General features: G+C 42.7%; 1 long non-coding RNA gene across 1 annotated transcript in view; it reads right to left on the reverse strand.

The window, feature by feature from the left end:
• The window catches only part of LOC140504162 (uncharacterized), a 43,174-nt gene continuing 30,393 nt past the window's right edge, over window positions 1-12,781 (reverse strand). The window contains exon 2 of the long non-coding RNA XR_011966991.1: window positions 1-12,781. This exon is cut by the window's right edge and continues 17,552 nt beyond it. This is a non-coding gene — a long non-coding RNA (uncharacterized lncRNA).

The following is a 12,781-nucleotide window of genomic DNA, read 5'->3' on the forward strand; positions in this document are numbered from 1 at the left end:
TTCTTCTTCTTCTTCTTCTTCTTCTTCTCCTCTCTCTCTCTCTCTCTCTCTCTCTCTCTCTCTCTCTCTCTCTCTCTCTCTCTCTCTCTCTCTCTCTCTCTCACTTTCAGCACTATAGGATTCAGAGCTAGAAGGAACATTACATATCATTCGGTCCCCTCATTTAACGAGTGAGAAAATGGAGGTCTTGGGCCACAAAGTGACTTGATCAAAGTCATACAACTGGGTAAGTATCAGAGATGATCCAAACCTATGTCCTTTGGCCCTCAAGTTCAGAGCTCTTTACATGGTTCTCCAGCTCAGTGAGACCTCTCCGGAGAACTCCCACGTCCACCTCCTTCCTCCCCCTCCACCAGGAAGCACTCACCGAAGGGGCCTGTGCCATTCCACCTTAGCCAGGCTGCCTCCAGCGACGGCGTCCCAGGCTGGCCTCGTCCATCCTCACAGGCCTAACAACGTGTAGCACTTCTAGGGCAGTATACTTGCTGATTGCTTCCTCATGTATTACTCACAACAACCAGCTAAGACACTGCCAAAGAAACACTCACAGCTGGCCGGCCAGCCTGCCCGGCTCTGACTTCCTGGGATCTAAATGCAAGGAGAAAATCAAGGGGAAAAATGGGGCTGGAGAGGAATTGTGAGAGGGGCAGAGACATGTGACAACTACATATTGGGAAGAATGAGTCCAAAATACATGTTCAATGAACAGATCAGAGACATCAGAAGATAAATAAGTTAGAAAGACCAAGCAGGGCAGGATTCTGATCAGAAAATAAGCTCCTGAGGCCAGGGCAGGGACAGTCTCATTTTTGCCTTTTTACCCCCAGCTCCTGGCACTTGACATTCCACGCTTCATATTCCTTCCCAAACAGGCCCCTAATTATCTCTCCAGGCTTCTCTGCCTTGGTTCTTCCCGTGTATTCTTCAAACCAGTGACAATGGTCTCTTTACTGTTCCTCCACCAAGACACAACATCTCTTTACTCTGGGAGTTTTCACTGGTCATCCCTCATTCCTGCGATTCTCTCCCTCCTCCTCTCTTACATCCTGGCTCCCTTCAGCTAACATCTCACCTTCTCTCTCTCCCTTTAGGACAAGTGCCCTCCTTCTGGGATGATTGTTTATTTTTTCCACCTATATTTTGTTTGCGCCCAGTTGCTCCCCCATTGTCTCCCCCATCTGAAATGCTAGCTTCTTGAGGGCAGGGATTACTTTATTTTTGTACTTTGCATAGGATCATGTATATACTTGGTGCTTAATAAATGTTTGCTGATTTTGTGAATTCCCTTTGCACTCACTGGCTCTCTGAATCTCAAGTCTACAAGGGAGCTCAGAGTTCAACCAGACTACTCCAAACTGAATGAGAATCCTCTCTGTCACATACCCTGTAAGTGGTCCTCCAGACTCTACTACTCCAGGCACCTTTGAAAACCAGTATATACCTATACACACACATGTATGTTTAAGGGCAGCTAGGTGGTACAGTAGATAGAACACCAACCCTGGAATCAGGAAGACCTTAATTCAAATCTGGCCTTTGACATTTACTAGCTGTGTGACCCTGGGCAAGTCACTTAATCTCAATTGCCTTGCAATACATACATACATACATACATATATATGTGTGCATGTGTATGTGTGTGTTTATATATGTGTGTGCATATACACACACACACACACACACACACACACACACACATACACATATATATATATATATATATATATAATACCAGTCTTTTATAGTAGTGATTATGCTAGGGTGCTGTCTAGACAATGATGAAACAAAAATAAATAATGATAAAAACCAATGAGTGGGTGACCCCAGTCAGGTTAACTGAACTGACTAATACCCCCCAGCAACTTCTCAAGATTCTAAGACAGAGGAAGTCCTGATCTGTTTTGAGAGAGGAAGTTTCCTTACTCAGAGTTCCTTCTACCGGGGAAATCACTGGTTTGGTTAAAAAACAAAACCCCACTAGAAATAACTTCCTCCAGTACTTTACAGTTTACGAAAAGCTTACACTGAACAGTCTACATAGGATGGTACCATTTTACAAATGGGGAAACTGAGGCTGAGCCAGACTTGCTCATGCTATAAATAGGGGTGGGAACTGAGGTCCTCCTGGAGTGAGGGGTCTTGAGTTCCAGGGTCCAAACCCTAGCCTAGCACCTTCCTCTCCCTGGATCCCCAAATGACAATGACACTTGACATTGTATTTTAAGGATATGAAGTATTTTCCTGTCATTCATGGCAGCCCTGGGATGTGGGTACACTTCCTCCCTCCCTCCCTCATGAGGCTTAAGTGATGTGTCCAGTCACATAGCTAGAAGATGTCAGGCAGGATCCAAACTCGGGTCTCTGTGCACAGGTGATAAGGGGGACCCAGGTAGAGAAGTAAAAGGAGAAAACCCAGAACGCCAAGAGGTCCCAGAAACCTCAGTTGTAGCCTGAAATGTACAGTTCAAAAGAGGGCCAATGGCTAGCACAATCTTCAAGGAAGGAGGCAAAGGTCCATTCTCAATACCCCTCAATCTGCCCAGCAGGGGCTTGTGTTAATGTTTACCAGCAGTCTAGAAACTCTCTGTTCCTTCTGTCACTATGGGGAACTGGAAGGAATTCTGGCCTGTCTACCAAAAAAAAAAGCTCCCACAATTCGGCAGTGCCTTTTCCCATCTCTGCAACATATAAGCTGTACCTGGGACTTAGACAAACTGGAAAAGTTTTAAACTTTACTAATGTAGTAAATGTCACAAAGCTTTACTAATGAAGTAAACTTTACTAACATACTAAACTTTACTAAACTTTTAAAAGCATGAAAGGAAAAAAACTAACTTCCCAGACAGGGAATTAAAAAAAAAGCCCAGACAACCACTAGACTTTATCTCAAAGGCAAATTCTTCAGGAACAGATAGGCCAGGATGGTACAAGACCACAAGAGAGGAGCACCTTTACCTATCTAAGCTAGGCACAAAGACAAGTAGGCAAACCCCCAACAGACCTGCTATGTTCCTTGTCCTTAATGACCAAACAACACCCAATAGCACTGGGGAGCTTCAATGGGGAGACCCAGGAAGTCAAGTCAAATCCACTTGTGATTCAACGGATGTAAGTTCCTTGCAGCCAGGGGAAACTGATTTTTTTTTCTCCTTCCATTTTCTCTTGGCATTTTTAGCATCTAGCACCAACTGAGGATTTCATTGGTATAGTAAGCTCCCAGGTCAGGAAACTCCCTCTACCAATGCATGTGGTCACTCCTGAAACTTGGAGTCTTAGATGCCTAGAGCACAGAGTGATTAAGTGACTTGTGTAGGTTCACACAGCCTATGTGAAGTGCTGGGACTGGAAATGAGGTCTTCCCTAGCTTTGAGGCAGAGTCTCTATCTAGTCCTGCATAAGTACAAACTATTATTAGTAGCATTTGGTTAGTGTTGTTTAGTTGTTTCAGTGATGTCTGACTCTTTATCTCCCCATTGGGGCTTTTCTTGGCAGAGATAGTGGAGGGGCTTGTCATTTCCTTCTTCTGCTCATTTTTACAGATGAGGAAACTGAGGCAAACAGGGTGAAGTGACTTGCCCAGAGTCACCCAGCTAGTAAATGTCTGAGGTCAGATTTGAACTCAGGAAGAGGAGTCTTCCTGCCTCCAGGTCTGGTGCTCTGCCCACTGAGTCACCAAGCTGCCTTGCATATAAGGAACACTAAATCATCAACTAACCAACATGCATTTATTAAGTACCCACTATATGTCTGGCACAGTGCTGGGGAGGAAAAGAAGGCTCCTGTCATGGAGTCTACATTCTGTCCTGTCATGAAATATGGATCTATCCAGTGACACTGACACTTGGGGAAATCAGAAAAGGTCCCTGAATGAGGCAACATTTGAACTGAAACCTGAAGGGTCTGGGACAGGCAGAAGTTAGGGAGAAGGGCATTCCAGGCTTGAGGGACAGCATGCGCCAAGTCATGGAGGTGGGAAAATAAACATGAACAAATGCTCATTCGATCTGAATGAGTGCCTGGTAAAGAAATCTGAGAAATAAAAACAAAAGTAGGGAAAGAAACAAGATTGGGTCTGGGGAGAAGGCAACACAAGAGGCAGCAGGCCCAGCCTGCCCCTCCCTCCAGGTTTGCATGGAGAGACCATTGGCATGATGGGAGGGAAAAAGAAATTTTCTCACTGTTACTCAAAATAATAGACTAATTCAAAAATGTACATGGTTATTAAATAGTATATATGGCCCCATATACTCCTGTGTGTATGTGTGTGTGTGTGTGTGTGTACACACATATATACATACATACACAGACATATGTTATATATGTGTATGTGTGTGTGTGTGTGTGTGTGTATAAATAATTTCTGGCATTTACACAGTATTTTAAAGTTTGCAAAATGATTCACTGATGGGAACAATAAAGCAAGGTAGACGTCACAGGTCTTATTATATAACTAACTCCATTTTACAGAGGAATCAGAGGAGTACAGAATTTTAGAGTTGGAAGAGACCTGAGCAGCTGCCTAGTCCAGCCCATACCCAAGAGGAATACATGAAATTGGAGTATAACCTATTCAGGAAGTCATCCAGCCCCTTTCTGAAGACAGCCAGTATGGGGTGGGCCTATGGCCAAAGGCAGCTAATTCTACTTTTGAACAGCTCCAATTATTAAGAAATTCTCCTGCTATTAAGCCTAAATGAGGAAACTGGGTTCCAAGAAGTTAAGAACTCACCCATGTTCACACAGCTTGTTAGTATCAGAGAGAGGATTTGAACTCAGGTCTTCAGGGTCTAACATCATCATGCCATTGCTGCCTCTCAGTATAAATATATTTCCAGCTGGAGGGGACATGGAAAAATTGGGACACTAATGTATGGTCAGTAGAGTTGTGAATTGGTCTAACCATTCTGGAGAACAGTTTGGTAGGGCTGAAAAACCGTATACATCACTATGAGGTTTGAATCCCAAAGAGAATGAGGAAAAAGGAAAAGAACCTACTTGAACAAAAATATTTATAGCAGTTCTCTTTGTGGTGGCAAAGAATTGGAAATTGAGGGAATGTCCATCAATGGGGAATGGCTGAATAAGTTATGATATGGGATTGTGATGGAATACTACTGTGCTCTAAGAAATGATGAGCAGGAGGACTTCAGAAAAACCTGGAAACACTTAAATGAACTGATGCAGAGTGAAATGAGCAGAACCAGAAGATCACTGTATACAGTAAAAGCAACATTGTAAGGCTTAGCTATTCTGATTGAAACAATGACCCAAGACAATTCCAAAGGACCTATGATGAAAAATGCTATCCAACTCGCGAGAGATCTGATGAACTGAGAGCAGATTGAAGTATACTTTTTTCACTTTCTTTATTTTTTGTGTGTTTTCTTTTGCAACATGGCTAATATATAAATGTTTCACATGATTCTCACCTGTATAATTGATATCATGTTGTTTGCCTTATGAAGGAGTGAGGGAGGGGCAGTAGGGAAAGAGGGAATTTGGAACTCAAAATTTTTAAAAAGGATGTTAAAATTAAAAAAAAATCTAATTGGGAAATATTTAATAAAATAAATAAAAATATATTAGGAAAAATAAATGATTATATTTACAAGTCAGGTCCTCCTGCTCATCCATTAAGATGACAGAGTGCGAGATCAGAACACCCAGATGTGGTGTTAGGTGCCATTAATAATTACAAATCCAATACCACAAACAATCATAATGAAGCTTTACATAGTTTTAAGTTGTGCAGAGCTCTTCACATGCCTCATGTCACTGGAGTCACTACCACCAGTTACAAAGAATGTTATCTTGTAGGTGTGAGGACCCACACATTCCATTCCCAAGGTTAAGGATCCCAGAGTACAGGGGGCAAGGTCTTGCTAGACATCCACCAGCTCTGCCTCAGGGCAAAACGTGAGATGTGAGAATGGGAGGAAGACCCAGGGAAAGGGGAAATCTTCAGAGGTCTTAAGATCCAAAAAAGTATAAAAGGAATAGACCAGACCAGATGAAAAAGAGAAATGAAAGTAGTTGAAGGATGGGAGTGGAGGCTGGGGGCGGGGGAGATAGAGAAGAGGAAAGAAAATTCAATCGAAACCAAATTAGCTGCATCCTTCCCTATGAGGCTGCCAGTTTGGAGATTCTGTGTATAGTGGAAAGAACAATGGATCTACAGCCCTTGGGCTTGGTGCCCAGCTCTATCTCTCAACAGCTACGTGACTCTAAGTCATTTCCTTTGCGTCTTACCATCTTCATTTGTCAACGGGCAGGACTGGACTAGGCACCCTCAAAGGTCTCATCCCACTCAATCTGATCCTAGAGTCCAAATGTTCCTACCTAGATCTCCACATTTTGAAGTTAAATCACCAATAAGTGAAATAGTAGATTGAGCAGTAAAAGGACCACTTCCCACAAAGTACCAGACCAAAAAGAAAAATTGGATGACGGCTTTAGAGTCAGGAAGACACGAGTTAAAATCCTGGCTCCATTATTTACTTAGCTGAGTGAACATGGACAAATCCCTTAACCTCTCTGAGCATTAGTTTTTTCATCTGTAAAATGGGTATTTCTGCACCACTTACCTGTGAGAAACCCCAAACAAAGAGAGAGAGGGGGGTGCTGCTATCTTTGCTGGCAAGGGCTAGATTTACAGGGGTGGGGAATGTGCAACCTCAAGACCTTCTAGGTCCTCGGATGCAGCCTTCTGACTGAGTCCAAGTTTTATAGAACAAGTCCTTTTACTAAGAGGATTTGTACTGTGAAGTCCGGATTCAAAGGGCTGCACTTGAGGACCTAGAGGGCCACATGTGGCCTCGAGTTTCCTCAGTCCCTGTAATGTCTGGACATTATTCCAGCATGTTCACTTGACAGTGGCTTTTTTCCATGACTGTGATATTTGTGACAGTGCAAAGTAAATATTCATAAGCCAATGGGAGCAGCGTTTTCTGGCATTAAAAATACACGCATTTACAAAAAGTGATATTGGGAGACACTTATCATTGTATGTCCCTACTCCATCCAGGCCAAGATGCTGTGACTCCCCCACCCCCACCCCAGTGTCCTGGGTCTCTAAAATACCAAGGACTTCAAGAAAGTAGCCATGAATTAATTCTACCTTTCCAAGTACTTTATAAGCATCCAATCGGTTGCCAGGGCTTCTACCTCCATAATCACCCCCTTCTTTCCATAGCCACACTCACTGCATTCCGTTGCCATCAACAGTCGACCTGACTTTGGTCCCACCACTGGACCTCAATGAACCGAAGACAGAGTGAGGTTGACCATTTTGCACAGCTCTGCCTCACTTAGATCCAACTCACAAGCAAGTCAAGACATCACCCTGGGGATGTCATTGATCCTCTCTGAGAATGAAGGACCAACAACCCGGGTTGAAGCCTTCCTCACCTGGACTCTTGTAATTACCTCCTCATTGGTCTCTCTGCTTCCAATCTCTTCCTTCTCCAAGTGATTAGCACAGTACCTGACACACAGTAGGTGCTTAATAAGTGCTTGTTTCCTTCCTTAGGGTGACAGTGTCTTTAATATCCAAGGATAATGGTAAAGAGAACTAGCATGGAGATTAAGCTGTGGATGTTTCACAAGAAATAATAGTAAAGCTAACATTTATATGAAGCTTTAAGGTTTACAAAAATTAACTCAACTGATCTTCACAACAACTCTGTGAGATAGGTGCTACGATTATCTCCATTTTACAGTTGAAGAAACTGAGGCAAACAGGGTGAAATGACTTGCCCAGGATCACACAGTTAGCAAATGTCTGAAGCCAGATTTGAACTCACAAAGATGAGTCTTCCTGACATCAGGTCCAAGTCTCCATTCACTGTGACATCTAGCTGCCTCTAAGATCACAGGAAAATAGAATGGGGACTGCAGGATTCCCAGAAATCATCAAATATTTATCAAATGCCTACTAGATGCACTGAGCTGGTTTGGGAGATACAAAGAATGAGACCACCCCTATTCACAAGGGGCTTACATTCTACTGGGAGATACAATAAGTATTTGTGTGTATACGTATACATACACACATATATACGTATATATGTGTATGTCTGTATATAGGTAGATATATGTATATAGATACATAAATTTATTTACATAGATATAGGCAGATTGAAGATATATAGAACAGATCAATCTATAGATATCCTTAATATAAATCTGATAAACAGAAATATAAACAAGGTCATTAAATAAGAGTTAATTTAGGCAGGAAGGCACTAGCATTTGGGGAGATCAAGAAAGACTTCAAGCAGAAGATGATGTCTGAGGTGTGCCTTAAAGGAAGAAACAGGAAGTGCCTTCCAGCCAAGGGAGATGGAAGTATGGAGAACAGAGAGAAGACCAGTGTGGCTGGATCACAGAGACTAGGAAGGGGTGTAATATGCAACGAGGCTTGAAGAGCTAATCAGACTAGTTTACATTTTATTCTAGAGGCAATAAGAAGCCAGTGCATTTGATTGAGTAGAGGACTCACTTGGTGAGATCTGTGCTTGGAGCCAACACTCCCAATTCCTCACTACACAGATGAGTGAAATGACTGGCCCAAGGTCACACCATTACTAAGCAGAGCTAGAATTGGAACCCAGTTCCTCTGATTTCAAAGTCAGAGCTCTTTTCCATCCTTGCTACACCAAAAAGCTTCCCTGGTTGGGCCCAGGGTTCTACTCATCTTCCCTCCCAAAAGCCTTTCTGAAAACTGCCTAAGGTGACCGTCAGGAGACAGTAATGACATCGCAACCTCCAAAGTCCTACTACATACTAACCATTCTTGGTGGGGTTTGGGACAAGGGGCTCTTTAATCATTGTCTCCCAAAGGTCCAACCTGGAGGTCCTGGTCTTCAGGCCCCATGCAGTCTCCTTCCAGGGAGCCACTGACTCCCCTCAACTCTCTGGAATAACCTTTCTCCCTGTCTAACCAGAACTGTGACTTTTGTGTTATCTCCGCCCTTCGAATGGGAGTTCCCTGACGGCAGGGACATTTTTTTGCCTTTCTTTGCCTCCCTAGCACTTACCAGAGCCCGGTAAATGACTTACTTGTCATCAGCCATTTATCACCTGGGCTAGGCAGCACCAAATATGCCATCAAGTCAACTTTGTAAGGTATATGAGATATGGAAAAATCAACAGAGAAATAATGAAGACAAATTCACTTGAGTGGAAGGGAAAATTAATTATTATAGTGGCTTAGGGGATATTAAGAGCTATATAAAGATTTTTTTAAAAACTGAGGATGTAAGCCTGATGAAATCATGACATTAATATGAATTAAATTGGGGGAGCTGTTCAGACTGATAATTTCACCAGTGTGGGGAACTCCTGGTGTGAAAACTCCCTCTAAACTAGCAACTCATCTCTAAGTAGTAGCCTTCGATACACTTGAAACCTATTATGAGCCACCATGTTCCAGATACAGAGCCTGGACTCAGGCGACCCTAACTCGAAGGCCACCTCTCTTTCCACTAACCCCCCGGCCTCTACCTCTTCTCTCATGAATTATGTATGCAGATTAGGGATAAGAGAAAAAAATTCTTTCAAGTGCAAGATTCAAGGTATTACTGTCCCAGGAATAAGTGACAGATACTTCCATTCCAAAGATCTGGGAGGAGTTAATCAGTAAAGGCTTTCGAAGGTTGGACAGTCCATACTCTATACCATGGATCCACAGATCTAGAAAGAAAATCCTAATCTCCTTTTTCACCAGTGTGAAAGATAAAGGTGAACTTCACCCTGATAACAATGGGATGGATAAGACTGCTGCTAAAGGAAATGGGAGTTTTCTCTATTAGAAACATGGAAATTGACTAAGGAACCTCTCTGAACTTCTGAAAGGACCCAACACCTGCTAGCCATTTCAGCTCCCTAGAATCTCTTGTTTTTGTATTCCACCAAGCAGTCAGCACAATCCTAGACACATAGTATAGGAAATACTCAATACTCCCAACACTAAGGGGCAAGCTGATCTACAAATGTTGATTCTTCAAATTAGATGGCAGACACTGCAATCTTATGTAGGAGAAAATGGAAACTCTTCCAGTGTTCTTGATATAAAATAAACACATAGGATGACGACAGGATATCTCCATCATCAAGCATCTGAGGGGTTGTTTAGCAGAAGAGAGACCAGCCCCATTCTGCTGCTTGTCCCCAAAAGACATAACCAGTCACACTGGGTAGAAGGTATAGAGAGGTAACTTTAGGCTTCCTATCAAGAAAACACTACCCAACAATCAACGGAATGCAAAAGTGGAATGTGTTCCCACTTTAGGAGGCTTTGGAGGTTTGTCCTCATTTGAAGCCTTCCAGCAGAGGCTGGCTAAACACTGGTCAGGTTCTACGACAGATGGGATTCTTTCTGAGGTCTGCATTGGACTAGATGACCCTTCCAGTGAAGAGATTTCATGATTTATGATTTCTTAATGATGAAGAGACAGAGCAAGAGCTGAGGTGGGAGTGTGGTATGATGCAAAGAAAGCTAAATTTAGGGCTGGAAAACCTGGGTTCAAATCCCAGCTCTGCCCCTTCCTATTCATTTGACCTTGGGTAAGTCAATGGATGTCTTTGCATCTCAGTTTCCTCATCTGTAAACGGAGGGGGTTGGACTGGATGAACTCTAAGAACTCTCCTAGCTCAAAACAGATATCTTGTGAAGGTAACATCACAACCCCACAGCACAGAAGTTTTGTGGGGACAAGAACCATTTTTCATTTTTGTTTTTGGGTCTCTGGTACCCTAGGCACAGCGTCTGGCAAAAAGGGATAGAAACTGGGCCTGTGATTTCCTTGGCAAAGGGAGTTCCTGGCTCTTCTTCTACCAGTCCAGGTTGGCGCTTTCTCTGCAACTTATAACCTTAGGAATTGTCTGAGAGAGCCAAGAGGTTAAGCGATTCACACAGGGTCACTAAGCTGGTATGTCACAGAGACAGGTCTTCCTGGTGCGGAGGCCAGCTCTCTCTCCATTGCATCATGTTTACTCTCATTCTGCATATTGTTGTTTGGTTGGTTTTTTAGTTGTCCAACTCTCCATGACCCCATTTGGGGTTTTCTTGACAAAGATACTGGAGTGATTTACCATTTCCTTTTCCACCTCATTTTACAGAAGAGAAAACTGAGGCAAACAGGTTAAGTGACTTGCCCAAGGTCACATAGTTAGTAAGTGTCTCAGCTGGATTTGAACTCAGGTCTTCCTGACTCCAGGTACAGTGCTTAATGCACTATGGCGCCACCTATGCCCCATCCTGAACATAGCAGACAATAAATGACTGGGATGGGATTTTAGAAATCACAAATCTAGAACTTGAAAAGCCCTCAGAGGCCATCTGGTCCAACCACCTTATTTTACAGATGGGGAAACTGAGGCCTCAGGAGATTAGGGGACTTGTCCAAGATCATCCAAGTAGCATGCATCTTATAAGAGTCCCATAATACTATAGATACCCCATGCACTTATAAAAGTCAGCTCTGCTTCTCATCCTCATAAAAAAGTCTTAGAATTTGAATATTCATTTAAAAAATCTCCCATTGTCTAAGGGGTCTCACTCTATTGGGAAGCTTAATCGCTCTCTCTGAGAATCTTGGTGCCACTGTTCCTTACACTAATGCTGGGCTGTGTGGGGGAAGGCAGGGTTATAGGGAATGCTGGGAAGGAACGTTTCTATCTTACACACACTCATCTCATCTCTCTGAAAGGAAACATCCGAAGCCTCTAACCCCAGCTGACAGTGTTCCTTTTAACTTTCAAAATGACATTTGAAAGAGTGAACAGCTTATTTCTTTTCTTTGAGCCTGCATCCATTTCATCCAATGAGCAGGTCTGGAGGCAGGCAAGGTGGTAAAGGCTTCGATGATGAAAAAAACCACTTGAGATCTGAAGAGGGAATTACTGTCTCATTTAAAGGCTGAGGATTATGTCAGAGAGGAAGAAAAGAGGTCTGCCTTTGGAGAGGCTGGAAACCTGTGCTCTGGAGAACAAAGTCAGGACTGGTGTGTCCAGAATGATGGGCTCCCTTGTCAACAAACCAGAAATACTTGGGGATGTAAGAGTCTTGTTTGATTTTTTAAAAGCTTATTTGACTGCTTTTGCTGATTACAACTCAATATATATTTTTTACCATTATATAAAAAGTGGAAAGAAAGTAGGATTTGGAATCGGACCTTCATTTGAATGCTACTTGTGGGATCTGGGCCTCAGTTTCCTCATCTGTAAAATGAGAGAGACCTTTAAGTCTATGGTCCCGTGAAATAATGGTCCCTGAGAATAGATAAAGAATCACATTTCCTTCCTCTTGGCTTCCAGATGCTTGTTTTTGCCTAATTGTTTTCTTTGTTATAAGGTAGGATTTAATTCTTGGGAAGGATTTATTAAGCAATGTGCCAAGCACTGTGCTAAGTGCTTTACAAATACTAACTCATTTGATCCTCACAACCACTGAGGTCGATAGTATTATCTCCATTTTATAGTTGAGGAAACTGAGGTAAGCAGTGGGTGACTTACCCAGGGTCACACAGCAGATAAGTGTCTGCAGCCAGATGTAAACTCATAACTTCTTAATTCCAGACCCAGAGCTCTATCTCTACCACTTAGCTGCCTCTACAAAGTGGGGTGGAACATAGACTGTATAAATAGAAATAGCTGATATAAAAACTGAAGGGATCAATAAATTTATTGTAATAAGTTTAAAAAAAACCCATGGTCCTGGGATTTGATGATTTGATCCCATGTAAAGAAACAAACACCATTAAGTGTTTATCTGCTTTTA

This window comes from Notamacropus eugenii, chromosome 5 (assembly GCF_028372415.1).
Source record: "Notamacropus eugenii isolate mMacEug1 chromosome 5, mMacEug1.pri_v2, whole genome shotgun sequence".
Taxonomy (NCBI): domain Eukaryota; kingdom Metazoa; phylum Chordata; class Mammalia; order Diprotodontia; family Macropodidae; genus Notamacropus; species Notamacropus eugenii.